General features: G+C 63.5%; 1 protein-coding gene across 4 annotated transcripts in view; it reads left to right on the top strand.

Moving 5' to 3' along the window:
• Positions 1 to 3,873: 3,873 nt before the first annotated feature.
• HIVEP2 (HIVEP zinc finger 2) overlaps positions 3,874 to 6,048 on the top strand; it is a 150,318-nt gene continuing 148,143 nt past the window's right edge. For all 4 annotated transcript variants that reach the window (XM_076333739.1, XM_076333735.1, XM_076333734.1 and 1 more), the window contains exon 1: positions 3,874 to 4,316. The gene's annotated coding sequence lies outside the window, so the exon portion shown is untranslated. The remainder of the gene's footprint in view (positions 4,317 to 6,048) is intronic.

Genomic DNA, 6,048 nt, shown 5'->3' with positions numbered 1-6,048 from the left:
TGAGACTTTCAGAAAATTGGATACATTTGGTCCATTTTGCTTTACTCACGCTGAAATCAATAGGTAGTATCAACCCTTTTATAGAAAGGAATTGTCTCTTTTGGTGCGGCTGTGTCTGTAACAACTTTGTGAAGAAATAGGTAAGAGCTTGTGGGTACAGGCTTAGGGACCAAGTAATTTTTCCCAAAGTAAGAAAGAATGAATTGCTTTAAAGTTGTTAGCTATTTTAGGAATGCTTATTTAACATTTCAACTCAACTGTACTACTATAGAAAAATTATGTAATGCTTTCTATTATCTACTTTGGGAGCGGCACAGTTTACAAAACCGATGGACTCTGTATGTTCTGAGATCAAACCAAGTTTTCAGAATAATTTATAGCGTTTAATAAACCGTGAACATCATTGCTGAATATTATCATTCTGTATTGCTCTTGCTACTGGCGGCAGCTGTGATGGCCAAGGTGCTTTCCAAGCAGCAAGACTGACTTCTTTTCTGATGAATCTGCAAAATCTGTACTTAAATAACAGCTGTGAATCTCACACCTGAAAGCTCGCTTAGTTCCTTTCTCAGTTTAGTTAGAGTGATAGTTTTATTAAATGTAAAAAAAAAAAAAAAATCTAGAGGGAAATGATAGGATGGTGCGATGCAAGGACATCATTATTAAGTTATGTTGTCACAAGCAGGCGAGAGGAAGTGATTCAGATGTCTGCTGCCTCTCTGTGCACAGAGTTACTGGCAGGAGTTTGTGAGGAAAGCTGCCCGGGCATCCCAGCTGCAGCCCCTCTGCGGGACAGAGCTCCTGCCTCCTGCTCCCCCTGGGCGGGGAAAGGGGCATCGGTCAGGGGTGAAGGTAAGTTTGCTCGCAGTTACGCTCATTCCCCTACAATGTTGCACAAAGGAGGAGTGGGCTGAAGGAACCATGCAAAGACCTCCCTGCCTCTTCAGCTGGGGGGGGTGTCTCCTCCAAGCTAGGGACTCTTGCAGCTGCAAGTGGTGCAGCCTGTCAAAACCTGCTCCGGGGCTTGAGCCAAACAAATGATGTACGACAGTCGAGGTCTCTGAGCACCCGTGTAGCTTCAGCCTCTTCCCTGGGACCGCTAAGGTGCCCAAGAGTTGTAACGCCGGCGAAGGAAATGGCTGTGGCTCAGATGCTGCAATACCAAGAGAAAGAGAACGTGGGAAAGGACACAAAGTAAAACTTGTTGAGATAACCAACATAATTGGAAAAAGACCCTTATTTTGAAAAGCATTACGGAGAGAACAATTCTACTTTGCTTTGAGAATAATTGTCAATAAACACTTTATTTGAAATTATTTTGAGCATTGAACCTTGTTGCAGTAGCTTCTGCCTCTGTGACAATAAAAATGAACTTCTGAAGTCTTGTGAGAGGCAGAAGAGAAGGAGACCGCCCTGGGCATACGGCGAGAAGTCAAACGTGCTGGTCAGGAGTCTGCAGCTTCCCAGAGGGAAGGTACTGGCAGCCGTCATTTGGGGGCAGAGGTAAACGCCGTTGCTGTGGAAAGCGGCAGGATGGGAAAACCTCTATTTAAAACAAATCCTAAGCACTCCTGTCTCCCGTTGACTTATTCTGACATGGCATGAAATAAAGATCACAAGCCCAAGGTCAATACGTTTACTCAGACAGAATAATTCCAGTCAAACAATACTCGGGTGTCAGGAATGATGTTACCACTTACACGGAAAACCAGGAAAACGAAGACAGACGTGCTCACAGACTTAACAAGGAGCAAGCAACGCCCCGTCAGCTGTGGTTCAGTCCTCTTAGTATTGAACACGCTGGCAGGAGCAAGCCTTTTATGTAACAGAAGTCGTCAGTTACCGTACAATTACGATCACGCGAGATGCTTGTGCCCGCATCACTTGAGGCGAGTCCCAAGAAGTCCCGAGGCTCCCCTGCACCTCCTGGATGGAGCACGATGAAGCCCTGTGAACCCGACCCAAAGGCCACCAAAGTCAACAGGGGCCAAGGACCAGATTAGGATGGCGGGGTATTTATTAATAGATTCTGTGCCCCCGTATTGCCAACCCCGCGCACTGAACTGTTAATAGTCCCTAAAAGCTGCAGGAATGACTTAAAATTCTTAACCACTAAAATTACGAAAAAATGGTTTTATGTGCCCTGGCATCTGCCGCAAGAACTACGGCTTTCAGGATTTACGCGCACACTCTTTCCTTTTCATCCATGAGGCTGAGATTTGTTTCTTGATGTGAATCAAAGCAATAATCTCAGGTGCTAGTATGACTTCTGATGTCACGGTGACAGCGCCGCGAGTTGGCATCACTTCGAACCACCTTACGGAAGCCTTCAAGTGCGGTTGAATGGCTTCCCCGGCAGAAAATTATTTCGCTCTGAGACCTAAATGAAGACCTGCTTTCAAAAACCCAGCACGCCCCTGTGCCACGGCGAGGCCAAACCAGGCGAAGCCCGAGGAGGGGCCCCCGCGCTGCCGAAGCGGCCGGGCGAGGGAACCAGCCGGGCGAACTTTTTACTCTCCGAGCAGCCGTGGCACATCTAAGGAAGACAACCCCTGTCCCCCACGGCCTCGCCCCGGGTTAGCTAACTCAAAGCCGTTGCTAACGGCAGCACCCGGGCCGTGTGTCGGTGCTGGACCCGGGACGGGTCCCGGTTCAGCGGCGGCTCCGGCAGCCGGCGGTCGGTTGGCAGCCGCGGGAGAGCGGCGGGACGCTCCCAGGAGGCGCAAGCACCGCCTCGCCCCGCCGAGAGGGTATTCCCCCTGCGGCGCCCCTGCCCCGGGGGCGGGCCGGCTCCGGGGCCGGCGGGGGGTGGCGGCTGCTGCGGGAGACCGGCCCCGCCACCGGCCCCGCCCCGCCGCCGGACGTTGCGGGCGCTCATTGGCTGCGGGCGGCCCCGTGAGCGGCGGCGGGGGGAGGTGGGGGCGCGGGCCCCGGGCGGCCGTTAGCCGGCGTGAGGTGGCGGCGGCGGCCGCCCCCAGCGGGGAGAGGGCCGGCGGGGTCCCTGGCCCTCGGTCACCGCCGGCACCGTCCGTCCGTCCCCCCGGTGGCACGGGCCGCTCTCGGGGAAGGCGCTTCGCCGCGGCGCTGGCGGCGAGAGGCCGTTAAAATAAATGCGTGTCTTTGCGGCAGAGCCCGGGGCGGCTGGAGCGCCCTCGGCTGTGCCTGCCGCCGGCGGGCTCCCTGCCCTCCGGGGCGGCGGCGAGCCCCGCCGTGCCGGTGTGCTGTGCGGCCCCTTTTAAAGGGCTGCGTACTCGGTGGCGAGCGAGGGTCGGGTCGGGACGGCCGCCCGCCCGCCCGCCCGGCGGGCAGAGCCGTGCCCGGTTTCGGAGGCGCCTGCCGGGGCCGGGCGGGCGCCGCCGGCAGGCGGGTTGCGAAGCCGGGGACGGCGGCCGGCACGGGGAGCCCTGGCGTCGTATTGTTCTCCCTGACAGATAACGCGGTCTTGCCCAGGCAGGAGCGAGGGGGCGGAGGGGCCGGGGGAGGAAAAAAGGAAGCGGAGGGAGGGGAGGGGGCAGGAGGGTCCCGCGTCCTCGGAGGAAATTCTCGGGCCGGGAGGACGCCCGGCTGGTGCGCGGCAAGTCGGGACTGGCTCTCCTGGGAGTTCCCTCGGCGGGGAGGGGGAGGGGGAGCGGCGGTCGCCGCCGGCGGGGAGAGGCCGCGGCTTCGCCCTCCGAAGCCCTGCCTCCTCCCTCCCCTCCCCTCCCCTCCCCTCCCCGCCCGCACGGCGCACCTCTCCCCTCGCCGCCTCCCCGCCGGCTCGCGCGCACACACACGGGCGGGCAGCGCCCATCACCCCGCGGCCGGGCGCTGCCGGTCGCGCCCCGCTCGCTCCCCGCCGGCGCGCGGGGGGACCCGGTGACGTCACGGGCGGCGCGCTCCCCGCGCTCGCTCCGCGCTCGCCGCCCTGTAACTTCTGTTCTGGGAAGTGGTGCCAGGAATAGCCCGGCAGATCTGCCTGCAGCGCAGAGCGCTCCCTCCCGCCTCGGCCAGGGCGGGCTGCGGCTCCCGGGCCTCCGCCTCTCCCCCGTGCAACACCAGCCCCTCCGCCACTGTCAGGGTGATGGTGATGATCCTTTCCAAAAAGAGGGGGAGAAATGACCTGCCTTAAGATAAATGCGTGAAACGGGCGCCCCTCGGCCGCTGGAATACCTCTCTCTGTCTTTACATATAAAGAAGCACCGCGAGCCACCTCGCTCCAGGCAAGCCCTTAGCAAAGGAGCAACAAGAGCGCCCGGCGGGATCAGCAACAACAACAACAACAACAACAACAAGGGCACCGGGAGGGCTTCCCTCCTTCCTCCTCGGTGACTTTCCAGGTGAGCAGCAGCGGGCTGCTGCGGGCAGCCCCCTCCTCCCTGCCCGCCGCCTGCCCCCTGTCACCGGCACCAGCTGACAGCCGCGCCGAGCCGCCGGCGGGGGGCGGCTGCCGGCGGCGGGGGGCACGCCGGCGGCGGGGCTCGGCTGCGGGGCGCCGCGGGGCTGGGTTTCGGGCCGCGGCGGAGAGGGCGCTTGCCGAGCGGGGGGTCTGACGCCAGCGCGCCGAGTGCCGCCGGAGCAATTGGCGGCGCGGCCGCCGCCGGGCGTCCCCCGGCCCTGGGGCTGCAGGGGTAAATGGAGGGCAGGCGGCGGGAGGCACGGGGGAGGGCGCCGGCGGGGGAAGCCGGCGGGGCTGTAAAACCGCCGGACCGGTAAGCCGCCGCTCTGGCGGCGGCGGCTCTGGGCGCTGGCAGTCATCGGCACCGTCCCCGGGGCACCACGGCCGGCGGCTCTTCCCCCGGCCCGGCCCGGCGCCCCGCTGAGCCGGCGCAGGAGGGGGCCGGGGCCGGGGCCGGGCCTTTGTCGGTGACACGCCGTTAGGAAATGTGGGGAATACCCAGCCTGTAAGTGTATGCAGATGAGGAGCAGGCTGCCTTGCGTAATCCCCTCCTGTGGCGGGGAATGGGCATGGTCACCGCCGGGGAGAGGCGCCCGCGGGGGGGCCGCCCCGACGGGGCTCTCTCCGCGGCCTCCGGCGCCCTGAGGGGGGGGCCGCCCTGCGGGGGGGGGCACCCGGGGCCACCCGGCGCGGCGGCGGGCAGGGCGCCGGGGGGGACGGGGCGAGTTCCGGCTGCCGGCACGTTCCACGCCCTGCGCGGGGGGCGCCGGGGGGTCGGCGGGCAGAGGGGGTGTGCGTGTGCGCGGGGAGACCCGCCGCCGTGCCGGCGGTGCGTGCGTGCGTGTGTGTGTGTGTGAGCGCGTGTGTGCGGGCTGCGCCGCGGTGACTGTTCCCTGAAGTGGGTGGGACGTTGGCCCGTTCCGGGAATGTTCCATGACGTGTAAACGCCACAGGAAGGGGGTTAACGAGGGGCTCGGCCGGGGCCGCCGCCGGGGCCCTCCCTCCCCCAGCCGGCGGGGCTGCCGCGGGGGCGGCGGCGGGCGGGGGCCGGCGGCGCGGGGGCTGCCGGGGTCACGGTCCCTTATGTAACGCGGGGTACGTGTGCGGCCGGCGGTGATTATGTAAGCGGCACGTCCGCGCCTGTCGCACAGGATACCTCACGCCGGCACGGCACCGCGCGGCGGGGGCCAGCCGCGGCGGGAGGCAGGCAGGGACGCCGCGGGCTGCCTCTGCGCGTCCCCGCCGTTGGGGGGAAGCGGCGCGGGGAGGGGAAAGCCCCGGTTTAGCCCGGGTGATGCCCCGCACCTCCTCAGCCCGCTCCGACCTCCCTGCCGGGGGCTGGCGGGCGGGCCCGGCCTTCCCCTCCGTGAGAGGGAGCCCGGAGGGGAGGGGGAGGGGAAGGGAGGGGGGTGATGATGTCTCCGCTCCAGGCGGTGTCCTGAAGAGCTCCGGCCCGCGCGTGGGGAAGCCGGCGGGAGGCCCCGCCGCCTCAGCCCGCCTGGCCCGGGGTCTCGGCCGGCCGCCGGCGAGCCCGCCTTGTCTCCGCGGGCAGGCGGCTGGGGCTCGCCCCAGGACAACGATAAAAGCCCTCCGAGCTTAATTTCCCAGAAAGAGAGTTCTCCGTTTTTCTTCTTAGTTGGCAGTAATGGTCAAACGTTATTTTGAGGTGGCGC

Source organism: Aptenodytes patagonicus, chromosome 3 (genome assembly GCF_965638725.1).
Source record: "Aptenodytes patagonicus chromosome 3, bAptPat1.pri.cur, whole genome shotgun sequence".
In the NCBI taxonomy this organism is placed as follows: domain Eukaryota; kingdom Metazoa; phylum Chordata; class Aves; order Sphenisciformes; family Spheniscidae; genus Aptenodytes; species Aptenodytes patagonicus.
This window is presented reverse-complemented; position numbering and strand designations above follow the sequence as displayed.